This window comes from Eutrigla gurnardus, assembly GCF_963514095.1.
Source record: "Eutrigla gurnardus genome assembly, chromosome: 18".
Lineage (NCBI taxonomy): Eukaryota > Metazoa > Chordata > Actinopteri > Perciformes > Triglidae > Eutrigla > Eutrigla gurnardus.
Genome location: NC_139929.1, coordinates 22,258,923 through 22,280,480, shown reverse-complemented (window position 1 = coordinate 22,280,480; position 21,558 = coordinate 22,258,923). Strand labels below are relative to the sequence as shown.

General features: G+C 43.9%; 1 protein-coding gene across 2 annotated transcripts in view; it reads right to left on the bottom strand.

The window, feature by feature from the left end:
- Positions 1–21,558, bottom strand: part of znf438 (zinc finger protein 438) — a 72,769-nt gene that overhangs the window by 35,086 nt on the left and 16,125 nt on the right. The window contains exon 2 of one of the 2 annotated variants that reach the window (XM_084033810.1): positions 10,685–10,820. The exons of the other annotated variant lie outside the window; for it this stretch is intronic. The gene's annotated coding sequence lies outside the window, so the exon portion shown is untranslated. The remainder of the gene's footprint in view (positions 1–10,684; positions 10,821–21,558) is intronic. 2 annotated transcript variants of the gene reach the window in all.

The following is a 21,558-nucleotide window of genomic DNA, read 5'->3' as shown; positions in this document are numbered from 1 at the left end:
AAAGTACAATATTATCCTGTGAAATGTAGTGGAGTAGAAGTACATAGTAGCATAAATGGAAATAACAAACACATTGATTTTCACACCATGGAAGAAAAGTGAAAAATAGGACACAATTAAAAAAATACAGGACGTGGTGAACTGTCCCTTTAATGGATATTCTGATCCTGCATACATATATTAAGATGTGTCTTATCTGTGAAGCAATAAATATAGTTGTTTCTTAACGAAGTGCCAAGTGCTTCTAGTATGTTTCAGTGCCATTTTAAGAATGGACCGTCATGACATGAAAGGTTCTAGTCGTCCCATGCTTAAAGGGGATGTGATGTTAAAGGCTTAAAAGGGCATTTTACATTTCAGCTCAACTTTAGGTAGAGTCAATAAGTCAATTCAATTCAACTGTATTCATCGTGTCATATCACAATAAAAGTTATCTGTTGACAGTGGACTCTTTCCAAATCAAGCAGCCCAACATCACCAAGGAGTAAATGGACTGTTCCATTCCACCACGGTTTCACAGAGGCTCTCTCTGCTCATACTTTCACAGATTATAATAGTCAAGTCAACGGACGCCAATCAGGGTTTCCATATAAGCAGATAAAAGACGCCGAAATATTGCTTTCAAAAGAAAGAACCAGTGACTGTTCGACATCTGTGTACTGCAACCTGCCTTTGCTCTTGCTCCCTGACTAGGCCTGTTGGAATGAACTTCGGGATTCAAATATAATTTGAATAGTAAACAAATCAGTACTCTTTGAATGCTGAAATTAGAATTATTTGTAGGCCTATTGTTTTTTTTTTATTTATTTAGAAACATGTTGTCTAACATTCTAATCTCGCCCTCCTCGCCGTGGCCTGCCCGCATTAACGGATACTTTTGACACATGAAGTCTGGTGAACAATAAAGTTTTCTCAATCACAATCCCACTATAAGAAACAGCCGACAGCATCGCATCATGGAGGTAACACACAGAGGTAACACACAGAGATAACAGGCGGAGATAACACGCTGCGTCAGCACTCGGTGAAATGAAACAAAGATATGGGCGTAGCTCTAGAAGCGATGATGTCATGACAAGATGCATTCATGCTGCTTACTGCTAGCTAGACCGACCCGCGTCTCCATCGACTGATTCATCAGGAACGAGACCAATAGCAGGATGTACGTGAGAAAGTAAAAGCAGAGATGATGAGACGAGGAGGGCGTAGCCATGGCCACGGGGACACAGCGTCCCCAGGAGAACGGCAATGTGGTTTTACATTCTTAATTATTACTCATCTAGAAAGCTGTAAGCTGTTGGTGACTCAACATATTTATTGGTAATGTTTTGGAACGCCCTCTAGTGGACAGGAAGAAAAGAAAACACATTGCCAATAATGGCATTGGCAACGCATAAGCCTGTGTTAAGTAGTTAATATTAATAATAGGCTGAATTTGAGGCTTAAATATTCTAATATAATTTGAATATTGAAAAAATATAGAATGAAATTCAAATAATATTATAGATTATTGACAGCTCTAATCTACACTTCTTACTATTTATATCAAACTGATGCAACATTTTCAAACCTCTTTAGTTATTGTGCTTCGCGAGTCCGTCTCTCCTCTTCCCCTGGAGACAGAATGTAATCGTCACCGACTTCTAGTCTCAAGGTCTCCTGCTGCTATCGGGCGTCCCTGCAGGCCTCGATGATATCCCTGGCCCCTCGGGCCCCTCCTCCAGTCCAGTAACCACCTCGCAATGTCAATGATTGCACTTGTGATTAAAGCTTTCCACTTCAAACGGGGGCCCCGTGTTTGCACAGGCCCCGATACAGGGCCGGGATAGAGAGCAGGTAGAAGTCTGCTTTGTTTGTTTGTTTGCCTCGATGGGAGGATGAATGTCATTACGCCCAGGCTCTGTGGACACACAATCATAATGGCACGCAGAATGCCATTCTGCATATTACAGCTCTGCTTCCTCCTCATGCTCCCCCTCCTCCACCTACGTAGGCCTGCGTATGCCACATTGTGCTGCTTACATGCAGGATGAGTGCCGTTTCTAGGCAGCGGTGGTGGGGTAGACGGATTTCTCTGAGCCTTACTTAAAAGCAGGCACCAGGAAAAAAAGAAAGAAAACACAAAAACCTTTTCCAAGAAGTCTTGCTATGTGTGACATACAGTTTATTGACTTTACTCATACTTTTACTGTATGGCTGGGCACATCCTATACATGACTTTATCAACAAGCTGATTTTTCCATATTGTTTTTAATCTCTAGGCAGAATGAGAAGGACAAAAGTGTGAGGTGTCCCACAGCTGCAGCACCGCAACCTAAATTAGCCCGGGCCACATGAAAAGCTGTCGTCTCTATTCCAGGCCGGGGCGGGAAAATTACAGCCCTGCTCTCTCTACTCTAGCATTAAACCTCAATTAGTGCACAACTACACCGGTGATGTCATCACCGAAGGACCCAGGAGCCTGAAAATAAGGAGTGCTTTGCTTTACGGCGACAAGGCACTCAAAACCGAGCCGTCTCAAAACTTTCAGGTCCTCTTGGAGCAGCTCAGTGGAGGAGGAAAAAAAGCTGTTTCTTCCATCCAGCTGGAGGGAAATAAGGTGAAGTTCTTTTGACTTGGCCTGAAAAAAAATCACAAGAACCTGTGGCCAGGTTTGGCTAAATATACCAGGAATTTTAATCCCGAGTCGTGACTGGAGTTTTCCCAAGAGACGAGAGGTCAGTGAGGTAGGATAAGAAAAACTCCCGTTTGACCTCCAGTGACCTGGCAGGAGACAGAGGAGGATGGGAGGAGGAGGAGCCTGGCTGCTGTGTTTCTATCCCCCATTCCTCAGAAAACTAGTTTTATTACACAACAAAACAACATACCCAGGAAATACTTTTTTTTTTTTAAACCGTTAAAAATGTATAAAAAGTTTTACTTAATTGCATGGAGCTAAACCTACGTATTCACATATTTGATCACATTTGGTCTTCCTTCTCATGAATCAGGATCTGGGCTGAGGGGTACCGGTACCATTCCTTATGCCTCCCGCCTCGGCTTTGCACGCCTCAACACATTTTTTGGAACCAGGTTCTTTTCTCTATTCATGTTGCACTGCAGATGGTACCTCCTCAATGTAAACAGGATTCTCAGTTGATCGCCATAATGACGCAGTGTGAAACTGCCGTAACATGCACCACAAGGACATTCTCTGAATCCTTCCATCGGCAACCAAACAGAGGAACCACTGCACTTTGTTGGCATAATGTACACTGTTGTGTGTCCATCGCAGTGTATGATGTAGTGTGCATGGTGTAGTTTGCATGGTGTAGTGTGCACGGTGTAGTGTGCACGGCGTAGTGTGTGAGGGGTAGTGTGTACGGCACAGCATGTACGGCGTAGTGTGTACGGGGTAGCGTTTGTACGGGATAGCGTGTACGGCTAAATGTGTACAGGGTAGCGTGCTTGGTGTACTGCTTGGTTGCACGCGACTCTGAATCTTGGTTTTGAATGAGGATCGGTTCCAAATGACAGAAAACTTGTATTTTTAGAGAAGCGTAGTGGAAAATATTTTGGTGTAATTTTTGGTCAAATTTCACATGCCATTTTGTCTTGCTGATGTTTCTTGTTCAGTCAGAATTTCTTGTTGCGGTCTTACCGTTTTCACAGATCTCTGCAATTACCCTGTGGTGTACAACACTATAACAACCCATTCAAACGACGGCCAAAAATACAAAATAATAATATGAAATGGAATAAACCTGGATCATCCAGTACTCTAGGTTTCCAACAGAAATATAAAAGCCCTGACCTAGCACTGTTCCTTCATGTCATACAAAAGGACCGAGCGACTTGTACACAGGTCGGCATGGGAACGCTCCCAGGCACCACCTTGTACCTTTCTCCTCTTTGGAACAGAGCCGTTCCCAACGTGGTGTGAATTATGCATCGCAGCTCCCAGCAACTTCTCCCCAGTTGTTGAAGCGAGCTGCCCGAGGACCACGAGTCCTCCTCGTGCACCTCCACCTAAAGAGATGGATCGCTCTCACATCTTCAAAGCAAAGTCAATCACGCCATAGATTGTTCGTACCACCCAGTGGGTTCACAAAACTTTTCCCCGTCTCTCGCAGGTGCAGAGAAAGAGGATGGGGCCCACATTTCTCAGAAAGTGGAACATGTTTTTTCTTCCCGTTCTTTTTTTTTTTTTTTTTTTTTTTTTTTTTAGAGCCGAGCTCCGACAAAAACTTTGAGCAGGGGTGGGTGGGGGCGGTTGAGATCAAAAGCTTGCTAGTTCCTGGCGAGCGGACCCAATCAGCCGAGAGGGCCAAGGAGAGGAGGAGAGACAAGCGCTTCCCTTTTAAATTGATCCCACTGAGACACTCAAGGTTCCCCTCGCAGGACTCGCAGAAAAATCTGGCCCTGTGGATCTGACGAGGAACTGGGAGGGGAGTAGGCGAAGAAAAAAAGGGGGGAGGGGGGGGACAGAGAGAACATAGGGGGGAGAGGAGCCAGTTGAGGCAGATCAAGGGGAGACGAGGGAGACAAGAGGGGTGGGCTCTTTCTCCGAGGGTGCATCCAGGTAGCGTTGTGTGCCAGAGAGGAGCCCGAGCAGGGACGACCGGCGCTATCAGCTATCAAACCCTGTGTTACACGTCTGATGATGTGCTCAACCAATCACCCGCGGGGGTATCTTTATTCTGGCAGCCGAGACTTTGGATGGCTTTGTGCTGGCCTGAGATCAGACTCTGGACTCAGGCTGGTGTCGTTATCCGCAGCATGTTGGGGCCTCAAAGGAACAAGCGCTATCAGAGCAACCCAGAGAGGCAGCAGCCTGCCAGACACACCACAGACCTGCCCAGCCACCCACAAACACACCGTAAGGCCGTGTGTGTGTGTGTTAGATCCAATTCTAAGGATGGATTTTGTGATAAAATATGAAGTCATGAACACCGGGGCTCCACAGCCATCAACAGAGGACAAATTCAACGACAAATTCACTCTTGCGCTGTCAAATGTCATGACTGAAGTCAGACGAGCAAATACCTATCCAAAGACACTTCTACACTTCTATCTCTATCTTTCTCAACTACTGTAGCCTGAATATTACAGACTGCATAACTTTTCATGACTTTTTAAAAAACAGGTTGAACCACTACCGTGACCTAAAAGTAGGATTCCCCCCCCCCCTTGAATATTAGAATTATTATATTTCAGAAATTCACTTAAATGCTTAAAAAAGGTATAACATACATCCTGCAGTTACACGTTTCAAAAGGGAGAGTTTGGAGGGTCAAAGGTCCCGTGCTACCCCGTGTCACTGAAGGCCTCGCTGGTGGAGAAACAGGAGCTCACACAGCACGTCTTGCTAAGCTGGGACACGTTAACTGAAAGTAGCACTGGTCAGTGTTCCTGTGAACAACGAGGGGAAACCCGCTGCATTTGTTCCAGACAGACTTGTGATCGTGTCGGGGGAACACGCACCGATAGGATGGGAGATGTGAATGTCAGACTGTCGGTTTCAGAAAGCTACAAACATTGACGGACACGGCCCACCTCATTTTGACGTGGAAAGCTGACATGTACTTCTGGTGGGAGGGTTAGTTCACCTTCATCCCCCTTTGTGCTATTCATTGCTGCGGGACTACAAAGACCATCAAAGACACGGAGCTGAGAGAAGAAGAGAGAGAGCGGGTGCAGCGGTGCGATGCGGTCGGAGGCTTTGTGCAGAGCAGTCAACCTTTTAGAACAGCTTTTTGTTTGTAAACAGCGATGATATACGTTGTGGGCGGAGCTTAATGGGTGGCAGTAAGTGACATATGGCACATGAGGAATCACAAAGGAATATGGATGATTTGTCAGCAGACGACATGCTCTCTGGCATTACAGACGGTTTATGGTTTTCATTTCTGAGTCTAACAGGAGGCAGGACATAGTGTTGGGAGGAATTTGATTTGTTGGTTGAAAAGATGAGCTCAGAACCTTCTCAAGCTCTGATGGATGGATGTCATGTTATTATTGGTTGAAATCGGTACTAGTTGATGTAAGCACAGGTCAAATTCTGTTCCCAGAAAGAAAAAGATGCTGGATTTTGATATGAAAATATGAAGAGTATGATTTTTTTTGTCATTTTTTTGCAGTATTTTGAGTAAGTAGTGAATGGGGATGGGGTGTCTCGCTCGCTGTCGTGGTAGAGACGTAAAAAATAGAGAATACAAAACACATTTTCAAGCTTATCTGATTGTTTTTGGTAAAAAAAAAAAAAACATTTATTTCTTAACAATATGTGAAGTGATATCAGGATGTTTTAGTACCATATAAAGGTTAATCACTATTCTCCTGGCCAGGATAATCCAGAGATGAAATGTTCACATGGTCTCGGTCGTGAATGATCAAAGTGAGTGATACTCAGCACTACTGGTCTCTGAGACTGTTGCAGGCTACAGTAAACCAGCCGAGCTGTGATGGATAACCAGTGCTGAGCATGAATAACTTACAGCCTCATAAATAAGCAGATCTCTACTAATACCATTAAAGTACACACACCCATCCTCCCGCTGCCACATGGATACCCTGAAACCACCGGTCTATTCAACATCAATACTTTGACATTTTCATTCAGCTGATTCTCCAGACATTTATTTAACTAGCTGCATCAAAATTGGCAAGAGAGACAAATTCTAAAAGTTACGTGACCGGGAGCTCAGTTGCTACAGGTTTTTGGAGGGACTTAATGTGGCAAATTGATTGCTAAGAGCGCAGACTCATCATGAGTGCTAATTTTCAGAAGCACGGCGGAGCGGGGAAATAAGAGGCTCTATTTATAACGGAGGGAAGAGGAGAGGGGGATTAGCTCATCATTAGAATAAATAGTGCGGAAGAAGAATCAATTTCAAGGTTTAAAAAGCTGACAAACACAGTTTGCTTCTTCCTAGTCTTCCTCCCTCTCTGCCTCCAAGCTCCTTCTGACTGACGACCGGCGAGACACGGAGGGGAAGGTTTTCTGCTTGGAGCATTAGGGTCTATTCCACAACAAAATGATATCAAGGCTGGTGAAACTTCTCAGAAATATCAAAAGGAAAACTCAATTTACTCTTCTGGATAAGAAGATCTTATAGCACTGATGCCCACTTATTTTTTGGTGAATTGTCTCTAACCCTTTCAATACAGGGTCTGTTTTTGCAGTCAAAGTCACCCGAAGAAACAATTGCGTACGTCCAGATCATCCTAGCGAGCCCATCATCACAGCCACTAAAACTCCTCGACCCTCCAATGGGGCTGCAGTCAGCCATTTGTATTACACAGCTGTGGTGTGGCAAATCAACGTCAAACTAGTTTGCTGTTTGATACAAAGGAAAGCTCTCATGATTCTCATTTTCACTGACTAATCCAGAATATCTGATAATGACCTACAGTTTAGATTAATGATCACCTCTAAATATTTTTACAGCAGCTGCTCTGTGTGGGAGGAGCCTCTCCCCAGCCAGATCATCCTCCATAGTAGTGGAGGAGGAGGAGCCTCTCCACAGCCAGATCATCCTCCATAGGAGTGGAGGAGGAGGAGCCTCTCCACAGCCAGATCATCCTCCATAGGAGTGGAGGAGGAGGAGCCTCTCCACAGCCAGATCATCCTCCATAGGAGTGGAGGAGGAGGAGCCTGCGGCGATGTTGGCGACCCACTCAACCCATGAGGGCTTCGTGGTGGGACTTCTATGCTTTTATATCTTTACAACCAGTGAGTTTAGGACTCAGTGTTTTACTGGAGTACAAAATACTTTATAGATCCAGCCTCTCAGTTCAGCTCAGCAGTGAATCAAATTGATGCATTTAACTTAAGAATTCAATTTAGGATGACAATTCCTGTATTTTTTTCATAGAGCAATATATAATGCAGAAAAAATATCTGCATTGTCAGTTTTGTCCCAGTATCGTACAGCTCTGATCAGTCTGCTCCTGACATGTTTTTCCTTTAAATTTGTCTGATTTCTAGTGATGACAATCAATGTTGATGTCCTTTTGGTCCGCCTGGTCTCACTACAGGTTGGTGAAAAAAAGGAGGTCCCAGCATGCCTTTGGGAAGGAGACCAGGAAGGAAGCTTGGGGCTGATTATGGAGCAGAGGCGACCCCACCTGTTCATCCTCCCATCCCCAAACCACAAAGCCCCGGCCCATCGCATGCCCGCTGTTTAACCTGGGCAAGTCTCAGGGACAGGAACCACACAGGAAACGGCCTAACTCGACACCAACAGGAATTCAGGGGGGTGACAAAATACCACAAAGTAAACTCTTCCACCAACACTGAGGCAAGTTTAGCAGGCGGAGGCTCTAGTGTGGTGCATTTGTCTTTTCAGCCCAGGTCAGGCCCACGTAGAGGAGCTAAGCTGGCTGTAGGAGGCAGCACTGCAGGGATTTAGCATTCATAGAGGATTGCTCAAAAGCAGGGATGAACTGCAGACTAGCTCTCAGTGTCGCCTGTGGAGGATGCTGCCAAGACTCTTCACATTACTGATACAGTAACAGGAAAACATATTCAATTAATACACTACAGCAGACAGCAACGCTGAACTCTCCAATCCGCTTATAGAACATCTAATAGCATGCAAGGGGGAAGGATATTCTGCTAATTTGTCTTGTCTGTGGAGCGCTCCGACAGCCCCATTGATGCCGACATCTCTTTAACATGAGGTTAGTGGGTGTTTGGCCTCCCCTTCAGTCGTTTGTGAGCTGCAGAGCCTGGAAATGATTAGGCCTGAGAGGGCAATTAGCCTGAGCAACGCTGGGGCTAAATATAGTCCGGCTTGGCCCAGCTCTGCTCCTGGGTCACATCCACACCACAGCCTCCATGCAGCATGTTAGTTCAATCTGGATCCCATTTGTTTTATGACTGATGCGAAGGCTCGGCTGACTCAGACGAGATAACATAACTCAGCCGTCGATCAGGTGTCTCTGGAGGGAAGGAAGCGAGTGGGAAGGAAAAATAAAAACGGGGGGGTGATGTGTTAACCTCAATATCCAGAAATTATGAGTCTTGAAGTTGACTGAATTGTATTTATTTATTCCATCACAACTACATGTGGCGCCATGCGTTTTCACAAATCAAACCTTCAGCTCCAACACAGCCTTATTTGACGAGAAACGCTGCTGACCTAGTTGGAAAAACAAGCTTTCCCACAGCCTTACAGCAGCGAGCCAGAATGCAAGGAATGAATGCTTTCCCATCGCACGGCTGCCTGCCCATCCAGTCCCCCTATCTCCCACCCCCCGTGAGAAAAAAACAAAAAAAATGGAGAGATTTTATCCTTAAAAACAGGAGGTTCGCCCACTCGTTCACCTGGGACGGCTCTTGGACGGCAGAGGCAAGCTCGAAGGTTATAGGAGCCTGGGAATGTTTAACATCAAGAAAGCAATCAGAACGTAGCCGGAGCTCTGGGAATTGGACAGGAAACATGGAGAGTAACCCCTTCCTGCCTGAGAGGAAAGAGAAGAGGAAGTGATTTAGGTTATGGGATGGGATTTCAACTGTAACCTGAAAGGCAGCCTGTTGGCATTTACACACACACAAGATTTTTTTGCAGATGGTAAAATTTGTCAAGACTTTTTAAGGAGCTGAATAGAACCAGTTCTCTTGAGCCTGATCTCTAGCGCTCACAAAGGTGATGTGTGAAGACCGAGGGCTCAAATATGATACAAGAAAAGCAGTGGGGAAAAAAGGTGGTGGTCTCTAAACGTATCACAGCCCTTTCATTCCCCCCATCACTGTCTGACCCGGTGTGTCTTTCGGCAGAGTATATGGACTGAAGTGAAACATAAGTGGAAATGTTCCGGCGCTGCACTGAGCTTAGCACAAATTGCACAAGACAGCTCAGGAAACAGGGGTTTGCTTTGTATGCTGAGCAGAAACACTTATCAAGCAGTAAGTCCATTTTAAGAGGCCTATTCCCTGCACTGTCCTCCGACCCAGCTGGGAAAAGTCTTTTAATGCACAACACTGCACTGAATAAAGGCTGAGTTATGCTTCCGCGTCGACACAATGCAAGGGGGCTTGCGGACCCCTTACGTCCTTGCGGACCCCCCTTACGTCCAACGCAAGGGCCTGACGTGCACCTCCCAAAAATCCTAGACGCGCGTCGAGGCGACGCAACACCAACGCAACGCCAACGCAGCGGCATTGGCTGTGATTGGTCCGCTAACTACATCCGCTGGAGACCGCTTTCCGGTTTCCACTCATAAACACCGCCATTTAAACTTTTAATAGGCTACTTTTATTGTTTTCACCTCGTTTTATTGTTTGCACCTTGTTGCTTTTGCACAAAGAAATAAAACACCAAGTTCTGAAAAATTGTGGCTGTTTAAAGCCGGAAAGTAAACAAATAGGCTATAATGAGGCTAACGACGATATACGTCAAGAGTCTCGGTCGGTCATTCTTTACAAAAAACATAGCGCCCTTTACCGGTGTGGCATTGAATTGCATTTCGACACGTAAACCCAACGCAGAACCATCACGGTCTCCAAGCAACTGCGTGGCCGTTGCGTGATCACTACGCGGAAGCATAATCAGGCCTTAAGACTGTGTGAGCGTTTCAAGCAATGCTTCCAAATAAGGGGCAGGCCGGACCCAGGGAACCGCAGAGCAGGGAAGCATCGCCTGGTTCTTCCAAGTTAAAAAGGCCTTAACGCACCGGGGGGTGGACAAAGAAACTCAACCTGTGAATATTATGTTTAGAATGATGAGGGCCAGCAAAACGGTGCTTGAATTATGTCGGTCCAACCCGCTATCGAGTTGGTGCTTCACCATAGTTGCAGCGTCGTCATAGAAGCAGAAAACAAGAGGAGCATTTGCCTGCAAGCAACATGAGAAACGTTCGAAGATGCGATGCAAAGTATGGCCAGTGTCTCCTCTATTACCCCTTTTCCACCAACGCGAACCTAGTTCAAGAGCCGGGCCGGTTGGTTCAACTTGCGAACCGTCCGAGAACCTGTTTGCGTTTCCACCGGCTAGAGAGCCCAGAGAGCCACGTCATTACGTCACTGTATACGTCTGAGGTTTCCCCGCAGCGCTAATTTCAAGCATAGCAGACATGTCTCTTCAAAAAAGTGTTTATTTTGGCAAATAATACAATAACAATAAAATACACAAAATACTAAAATCACAACATTTTTTAAAGTGTAGAACAGTGTGTGATCAATAGATCAGAGTGTTTGATGTTTAGTCATCTGCAGGTTGGACCTCCGTTCAATATCGCCGATGTCCGACAGCTCTACAAACACAAACCAGAGAACAGCGGTTTAATCACAAACGTGTCCACGACGCTGTGAAGACAGATGTTATGTTACGTTGGTAGTTGGTAACGTTTAGTGAGCCAACGGCAGTCAGAAAGTGGCATGCTAACGTTGTTGTTAGCAATATCACGCTAGCTGGCTAGCTTGCCGGTGAGCCTACATTACCCGAGGAAGCAAAGCCACTAGTTGCTGCTGTTACGAACGTAATCACTAGCTTGGTAAACTAAACAGAAATGTGTCGTTGGTTAGCAACGAGGTGAAACATTTTAAAAGTGAAACTTACCGGGAACAGTAACGTTAGTAAAACTCCGCACTCCGCAGCGGCGTATTTTCCCCCGTTGCCTCGAGCGTTAACCCCGCCCCCAGCCCCTAACGTAAGCCGGGGCCGGTGTTGTGCCAGTGTAGGTATCCCCGACAGAAATTGTTTCCCCTGGCTGCGGTAGCGCGCATTCATTCAGGCGGAAGCCTGAAGGCGGAGCAACAGCGTTATGATTTTATTCTTTTGTATGTCGTAACGTCGTACTAGTACTGAACGGCAAAACGAAGGTAACCATTTCCTCATGTGATTTGACATATAACACGCTGTAATTCAAGTCCTGGTATGGAATTTGTCGAACTAAATATACGTCAATATCCAAAATCAAGACCACTGTGATTGTTTTCTGGCTTCAATTACGTCTATTTAGGCTACTTCACTCGAAATGTACTATAGTAGACAGATGAAGTCTGAGCATCAAATGATTTATTTTGTGTGTTCTTTAGATACTACTCTATAACCTCTGTGATTATGAGCAAGTTTCTTCTCTTATACACAAAGTTATGGGGGGGAAACAGATTATTTCAGACGTTTACCTGTCTGCCAGAATTTGTATCCCCCCCTCAAAATAGACAGAGGAAGTAGCTCCCGCAGCCAGGGGAAACAATTTCTGTCGGGGATACCTACACTGGCACAACACCGGTTCCAGCCCAGCAAAGAGTTGGGGCTGCTCGGGAACCAGTTTTCCAGGCTGAGAGCCGGCTCTTTGTCTGTGGAAACAGGAAGAACTGGTTCGCAATTGGGCACCGGCTCCGAACCGGCCCTCAAAATGCCTCGGTGGAAAAGGGGTATATGTTCATGAGGAATATTCCATGTGGGCAGTGACCCAGGCAGTCGCAATCAGCTTGAAAAGTGACCTTTTTTCTTTTTAAGTAGGTGCTGTTTGGTGGATCTGATGTTGATGTCGAAGAGGGGATCGTCTGGATTAAGAAAATAAATATTTGGAAAAATCCACTGATAAATATTTAAAGAAATTTTAAAGTGATTTGAGAACTTGAGAATGTGGTAGACTGGTGAAATGAGAAGGAGTATTGGGTTATTTTCTCTTAAAAATGTTGCATATAGTAGAGAAATGAGCTGTAGTCATTGGTAGAAATATAGTTGGCTAAGCGGAGATCTTCAACAGGGGGTCCGTGACCCCTAGGGGGTCCGCAGAGTTACTGCAGGGGGGAATATTTCAACAATTATTATTTTAATGGCTTAGCATTGTGTAAATACATCATTACAAAGTACTTTTATACATGGCACTATAAGCTGCACTACACATTATTATTGATCGGTTTAAAGAGCAACACAATGCTGTACGATATGTAATCGGGGGTCCCTCCACCGGGTCGCTATAGGCCGAGGGGTCCTTGGCCTGAAAACGTTAAAGACGTCTGGGCTAAAGGCTATGAGATTTTCACTCACACAAAGTACTGATAATGGTAACAATACCCAGCCCTAATTAATTATATGTCTAGGGCTTTTATTGTGAAAGGTAAGAATGGAAGAGGTGGTTTTGGTGTGTGCCTGTTAAAAGGAGCAATAAAGTGTGCCTTCTTGGCTCAGACTATACCTCTGTGTTGTTGTTTCATAAATATAGGTGCCGCTCAGTGTGATTGGTTGATGCCTTTATGCGCTGAAAGTTAAAAAAAAGCCAACAATGTTATGGGAAACAAAACAAAAACTTTTTTACGAAGTAATATTCACATTCGGTGTTCAAGTATCTATCAATAACTATTTGTAAAAATGTTTTGACATGCAAATTAATTGCACTAAAGACATGTATTGCATCCTGGTCATGTCAGATGTCAAACCTCAGAAGGAATTATTACATATTCATGAAATATAAGCTTATTAACCTGCTTGCTATGGCACTAAGGCCACATACATAATGAGTAAGGCAATCACTTAAATACTCATCTACTTACTGCATTGATAACGAGATGAGGTGCATCAGGATCTGTCTGATTCCATTCTGGAGCTGATTGACTGATCGATCCATACATGTTCTCCTCTAGTTAATCAAAGCAAGTCGTGCAGCAACAATCCCACTGGATGTGTGTCTGGATCTGCAGGGATCCTGTCCTTTGTTTTATATCAACCTGATGTCAGACCAGAGGGGTATTCCATCAAACTCGCTAAACGCAAAGCCGGGCTAATTTCGATAAGCCTCGCTACCTTTAGCGAGAGTTGCGTTCCATCAACGTGACTTGAGGCACTCTCCGCTAAGTAACCATGGGAATTTATCCGACCAAACTAGCCGGGGCAGGCTAACCATCAGGCTTACTTTAGTGGGGGTTTCAGAGAAGTCTGTCTGTCGGAAACAACTGTACCAGCAGAAGGTTCCGCCAAGCCTAGTCCTCGTGATTTCGTCACGTGAAAGACCAGAAATGACCAAAATTACATATATGAAGTACAAACAGACTATATTTTCATCAAGCGTCTAAGAATACATGCTTGCAATTAAAAAAATATGAATAAATCGTTTATTTTGTTTAAGACCGACTGGCCATATCATTACCTAAAGCCCTCAGTTGGGTGAGTGGTGATGCACCTGCCCCCGAACGTGGGCATCCCAGGTTCAAAATATAACTTTCAAAAACATGATAGGCATAAAGATGTTATTATTAATAGCATGTTATAGATCCCAATGACAAAGGCATTGCTGCATGCAATTTTCAGCCACATAAATTCCTTTCAGGTGAGTTCATTAATAGGTTCATTGAATGTGTTCATTGAATTGTTGAGATAAATGAGTTGGTCAATGTAGATGCATTTACTAGGCCTATCTTAAAAAAAAAAAAGAGAGAGAGAGAGAGAGAGAGAGAGAGAGAGAGAGAGAGAGAGAGTTCCGGCCAAAGAAAGAAGTTTCACAAAGTTCCATAGTCGGGAATTGAACCGTGGCCGGCCGCGTGCAAAGCTGACGCGTTACCTCTACACTATCCTCACATTCGAGAAGTTGTTGTCAGTGTTATATTAGAACATGTTACTCTTAACGGTACTTCCGTATTTAATCGCTCGGCAATTCTTGCCCAAGCAGCCTCGCGATTTTTATTTATCACTACAGTGTTCCCTTTTTTGGTTATGATGGGTTTGTACTCCTCGTACAGTTCCATCAATAATTTTTGCTCTGGTCTTTTCTGCCTTTTTCTCGATGATTCGACATTCACAATTCTGGGCTGGCTTTATATCCCGTGAACGCAAGTAACACACGACAACGTTAACCTGGCTTGAATTAGCCTCAACAAGGCGCGGCTGAAATGCGTTAATGGAATGGTTTAGCCGCAAGTGGAAGTTGGCGTTAGTTCTAACCAGGCTTAACTAGGTAAGCGCCGCCTTAATTAGCGAGTTTGGTGGAATACCCCTCAGGGCGGTATTCCAGAAAGCAGGCTCAACCAACTCTAACCCTAACCCTGACCCTGAGTTGACCAACGGTTCCAGAACAGCAATTCTGAGTTAGTTCAATCAACTCGGAGTATGTAAACTCTGAGTTACGCACGTGACTGCCGACTCTACAAAGCCATCATCAATGGAGCTGCGATTCACCATGGCAACGGGGAGAGTCTTATTAGATATTACTGAGTGTTTATGTAGAAAATGAACTCATCCTGAGAAAGCGGAGCAACGTAACTGCATCAAAGTAGAGATAGTTGGCGTGGCAGACATTTACGCAGAGCGACATTGTGGTGTAGCGGTTAGCAACGCTGCCTATGGTGCAGGCAACAGGGGTTTGACTCCTGTAGTTCACAAAGTAGCACAATGAACAAATAATCATTTTCATATAGGTTTAATCCCTCCAGGCACAAAAAGAAAGTGGCTTCAGTTGAAAATTAAGCATAAGAATATTGCACAATACGTAGACTAAGGCATATGATTTTAATCATATTTCACATATTAAACAGTAAATATAAGCAGCTATTCCAACACAGAAATGTCCTTTAAAATTTCATAAATCTCCCGTTCGCAAAATATGAGAGAGCTCTGCAAAGAATCTGGATTATGTTCGCGATATGAAATGTTGAAAATGTCGGAGAATATTGTTTATGATCAGTAGGAAAAACGGTGAGAAAATTAGAATTATGTAGTGTGACAAATTTGACTCAACTTTGCACGTCCTGCCATGTGACTATTGTATGCACACATCTCACTGACACATACCACTCAATAGGTGAAACCTTTGACCTGCTGGTTGCATTTGAGGAAAGGTCAGGGGCTCATTTGGATTCATCCTCTGGGGTACAAGAATATCATGGTAGTCCATGCAATGTCAACAGGAGCAGCACTGGTCACAAGTAATGGACTGACCAACCAAAGAAAGGATGACATCTGCCTGTATTAAAGTACAGTCCGTAACATTTCCATCTATGTAATTGTCTTAAGTTGCTATCTATCAAAGAGTGAGATAAAACAATGGTGGTTGGTCATGTGACCACTTGTACTTGCTGCTTTGTCCAGAAATAGGATCTCCGTGTCTGTGGCCACATTCCCACTAAACTCGAAATGAGTTTTATCTTTTTCCGTCAGTCAGCAGCGGTTGGTCTGCAGGTGGAGCTACTCACGGAAGTATGCTGCGTTTACTTGGAATGGGAAATCAGTAACTTCCAACTGCTGAGTCAGGCTCCCTCTAGACTAAAGTGTTTGTCCAGGTACATTTCATGCTGACTCACAATGGAGGATCAACAGGCAGAGGCAAGTGAAGAATCTTACAGACTGACACTTTAAGTGGCTTCAACAGTGTCTTCGTCGTGGAAATCAACAGTGACTGTTAACACATCATTAGAAAACGCTGCAACACTTCCTCTCAGTCCAATGACGCAGTTTTCTCAGGAAGCCATTCAAGGAAAAGATGCAGCATTTAAAAAGCCAACACGTCAATGACAGCACCACCTAAGTACTGCCTACCAGTCCAAACTAATCCCAACCATAAATCTCATTGCCGTGCGCCCACTCTAAGGAACTCCCTGTAAACCCTAACATTATGGCCATACCCATAGATATCCCTGCCGCTAGCTGCAGAATAAAACCTGGAAAACACATCCATCATAAAGGGAGGTTGTTCTGGCAGTGTGGGGTCATGATAAAATTGTGGACATGCTCAGTGCACTGTTTATAGACTGTTTGTTAATCTATCATTTGCCGCGAGAGGAATGAGATAACAATAAGGTGTGGTTTACAGCCGGCGAGGCCCCGTGAAAAGATCGAAGCGTGTCCTTGGAATGACATTATTTATTGAAATAAATTCATTCAAGCTGAAATATGTATAGCGAATGCATTATGAACAGTGCTTCTGATGGAGCAGAGAGAGCTTTAACTCACCGTAACACCACCTTGCTCTTTTCAACAGATGTCCCTTGTGTGACACGGTGAGGAGAACAGAGAGGGAAGGCTGAACGCTTTAATTCAGCCCTTTCATGAATGGAGGGGATTTCCTTTTGATGGCCTATTTTGAATGTATAGACAATTTAGAGTCCTTCTCTGTGCAGCGATTGTGATCTTAATTACTTCGTTAATTAGCTGTGATTCACAGGGAGAAGCCTTGCCCTATCCACGGTCCCTACGCATAGCTGAGGGGCTCCTCAGAAGCCTCACATCCTCGCTCCCGTCGTACAGCAACAATCCTTCACTTGTGACCCCCCCCCCCCCCCCCCCCCGTCAAATGTCAGCAAATCCCGTAGTGCTCCAGCTCTGTAATTCTCCAGCCTGAGGAAAGCGGCACAGATCAGGCCACTTCCTCGCCTAGCCCCCCCTTGTCAGTCCACCATAGACTTATATCACACCGACGCATTCCACAGATTTATGTTTATCGTTTTCCAATGAAAGGAGGACAGCCAGTGCAACGTCCTGCATTCTACTCGCTGCGTGTGATAAATATGGCTCCCTCGCTCGGCGGATCGATGGGACATATAGCTAATCACCAAGGAAAAGCCACAGTAGGAGGAAAACAAAAAATATAAAAAAGGATGGTCATAAGCAGTAGGTGATGAGAAAGCAGGCTGGACAAAAAAAAAAGAGATGCTTTTCATGGGCTTTTATCACTCATCAAGGTGGATCAGGTTTTTGCTTGTAGTCCATCCTGATGACACAGAACCTGCAGCAGTGGGTCTCTAGAACAGGACGAGAGCACAAGTAGGTGTGGGCTCGCTTGAAACAACAGCAGGCCGACAGAAAGGAAAGGTAAGGTCCAGCTGAGGCAGCTGCTTGCCATTACCCTCCAACAGGAAATAAGCAATCATTTAGTACTGACAGGAACCATTGCTACCTCTGCTTTCAAACCAACCAAATCATGGATTACAGCAGTTTAGTATTAACCTTAAGCCTCTCGAGTATCTTTATCAAAGTCAGGTTCATACCTTGCAGAGTGTGAGCGTAGATTTTCCTGAGTGGGATAAAACATGAAGTAATACTGGCGTGGCACGTACATGAGGAGAGGTTTTACTCAGCGTGCAAGCTATCAGATGTACAAACCATTTGTGTGTGTGTGTGTGTGTGTGTGTGTGTGCGTGCTGTAGTTGCCTCAGACAGAAAAAACAAAACAACGGCAAACACAGAAAAATCCCTCAAACATGCCGGGTACTTTTGTGCTGGTGAACAGCAGTACTTTAGAGGTCTCCGGTGGGCTGTAGAGGCTTTAGCGTGTCCAACTGGATGTGCAGTGGAGCTGCAGACCCGCCTTAATGCACTGCCAGCTCACCTTTACTGTGTGAAAACGGCAAAACAAGGCCAGTTCATATGGCTGCGTGTAGTGTTGGCCACATAAACAAGTTGGCGGTGCGAGCTAACAGCAAAGAAAATACACTATATAACACTATAGAACACTACTACAACTACTGTCCAAAACATTGGACCTGTGGAAGACAGAAGCAGCTCTGGAGGCACACTGAAGGACCGGTGCTGGCACAGTTCGGGGCTGACATGATGCTCGCATGATTGGTAGTGTTGCAAACTAAACAGTTACTAGAGAGGTATCACAATACTAATTAGAGCTGTAGGCTTGGAGAGGATAAGACTCGATCGTTCCCCATGTGATCATATTGCAGATAAGAATATGCACAGTAGTTAATGTGAGAGAAATCATTTTTTTGATCCAATTTGAATTACCATGAATTACAAGGATGCTTGTCTATTTAAATGGTTATTTTAGATAGTCCACAAGGTCTCAGCTTGTCGGCGTATCACTCCGTGAACTACATCTCTGGTCTCACACAATGTATGTCACCAACACAGCCGTTTGCTTGGCCTGCTAGCTAACGTCGGGTGGATCGAGGGCACTCTGTCAGATTTTGAATGTTTACAACTCTCACGCTCCTCCCCCCACGACCACCGAGCTCCTCCCCCTCGACTCCGTGCCCTTTGAAATCCCTTAGATCACGCCACCTTTGAAACACGGGTCCGATGTTGACTCTGGTTTTATCACAGGCACCGTCACAATCTTTCTTTTTTTCCTTCTTTTCCATCTGTGTTTTCTTTTCCTTGGTTGTTTTGGACCTCCTCGTTTCGGTTTTTAACCGAGGAATTGGAAGCTTGTTGCTACTTCCCTCCACCTCCCCCTGTGATAGTGGTACGACCCGAGGGAAGAGGGGCTCTGTGTGTGCACGACCACATCCCTGCGTGCTGATTGGACGGTTGATCCGGGCGCTGTTGATTTTTTGCAAAACAAACAACAGGCTCTACGTGCACGTAGAGGCGCGCTTTTTTTCTAAAACTGGATGATTTGTGTTGTTCTATCGGCTTCAGTGAATATTAAAAAAAATGAAAAAAGAAATCATCAGATTACTGCATACCAACATTATTAAAATGTTCCATGTTTTGCCATCTAGGATTCCATTACTTTTCCTGATGTTTTACATTGCATAGTTTCAGTATTTATTTGTTGATATTTAGGCAATTTATTATATCAGTCACAATTTGTTTTTGTGATCAAATCACCCAAAAGGAAAAAGCATTTCTTGAGCCTCCAAAAAGACAATCAGCTGACAGCCAGCTGTACCATGGTAGAAAAACTGTGCTAACAAGCTCAGTGTATTATCACAGTTGTTTTCGGCATCACATAAGACGTGCCTCTGAGAGGCCACCGCGAGTTCAAATGCCCCGAAACTATAGGCAGACATGTGACATCACCCTGGGAAAGAAGAATACCATTTGATTATATTTCACTCACAAGGACAGCTGCTGTGAGTGTGTACTGTGGAACTAGAACAGGATGGTTGACACCTACACTGCCTGGTGTAGGAGTCCACGCTGGATTTACAAGACGAGGTATTTAAAGTGCTCAGGTGCTCCAAAGAATCTTGTATTAGTATCCAAACTATTCTGTTGTCAGATATACAATCAGTATGCTTCACACAGACAAACTTAGTAAGGCTAAACCTTCTTGGAGTGGTGAAAACTGAACTATCTATAGTAGAGCTGCATTTATCTTTTCAGCATCAACATTGCCATGTGTGCATGTGTCCTCAGTTTCGATGGCGATGTCGGAAACGTCTCATTGCCATAAGCATGCAACATTGAACTGCTTGATTTGACTCTCAAAGATTGATGTATTTCACTTTAAAGGTGAAAGGTGAGGTATCTATGTACCGTATGGTGATGTATTTCACAGTGACATAGGACAGGAGGCGGGACATAACTAGTGTTGTTTTTGGCAGCCTGTTTTACTTTTAGTTTTAGTCTAGTCTTTGTCTCAAGCTATCATTTTAGTTTTTATCAGTTTTAGTCATGTTCATACTATTTTTAGTCTAGTCAAGTTTCAGTCGACTAAAAGTCTGAGCATTTTAGTCTTATTTTAGTCAGAATTGTCCATGACTATTTTTGTCTAGTTTTAGTCGACAAAAACTGATGACATTTAAGTCTAGTTTTAGTCAAAGATTGTATTTAGCCAAACCCATTTCATAATTCAAACAGTTATTTTATTATTATATTATTGTTACCTTATAGACTCAAGAACATCCATTCCAGACACAGAAGACGCTCTGATTTGAATTTACAACATATTTATTTTACCAACCAGATGTTATCCTCACATTTTCGCATCTCGACTCGTTTGCCTCACGTGATAAAGGTTCGTTGACGACGATATTTAGTAATAATTTTCATTAACGAAAGCAACACTACCCAGATACACATTTAATACAGTATAAATGTAAAAAAAATACAAAGTATAAAACAAAGCCAATAAATATTAGTAATATTAATTGGCTTTATATTTTTATACTTATTTGAATCTCTTTCTTCTCTTATGTAGCAACTGCAGCTGTACATTTTCCCGAGGGGTTACTAAAGTATTCTGATTCAGATATTTATGAACAAATATAAATAAATGCGAATGTCGTCACAAACTACAGATAGCCTACAGATCATGTCTAACAGGATGTAACTTTTTCTATGACTTCCTGTCAAATCTTCAAGGGCTGATGGAAACTGTCCGACTGGAGCAGCTTTTAGGCTCCGCCTCCTGCTGCTTCGCTGATCTCGTCTGCTTTCCAGGCAAGGAGCAGTTCATCTCCAACGAGCCTCCTGATAATAACGCGACTAAACCAGACGAAACAACATTATAACATTTCGTCTCGTCTCGTTTTGGTCAACGAAAATGAAGACACATTTTAGCATAGTTTTTATTTTGTAAACCACATTTAGTCTTGTTTTTATTCGTCTACAATATCGCAGTATATATTTAATTATCGTTATCGTCACATGACCAGCATTTTTGTTGCGTCTCGTTTTCCTCACGTGATAAAGGTTCATTTATGACGATATTTCGTCATAATTTTCGTTAAGGAAAGCAACACTAGACATAAATTAGGAGGAATTAGATTGGATGGTTGAAAAGATTCACTTACAAGCTTCTAGCTCTGTGTCCTTAAAAATTTCTGATTGACTGATGGATGGAAGCCATGACATTATTGATTGAAATAATAACCAAATATGATGATGCATACTGATAGAAGCATCATCATATTTTTGTTTTCCAGGAAGAAAAATGTTGGATTTTGAAATAAAA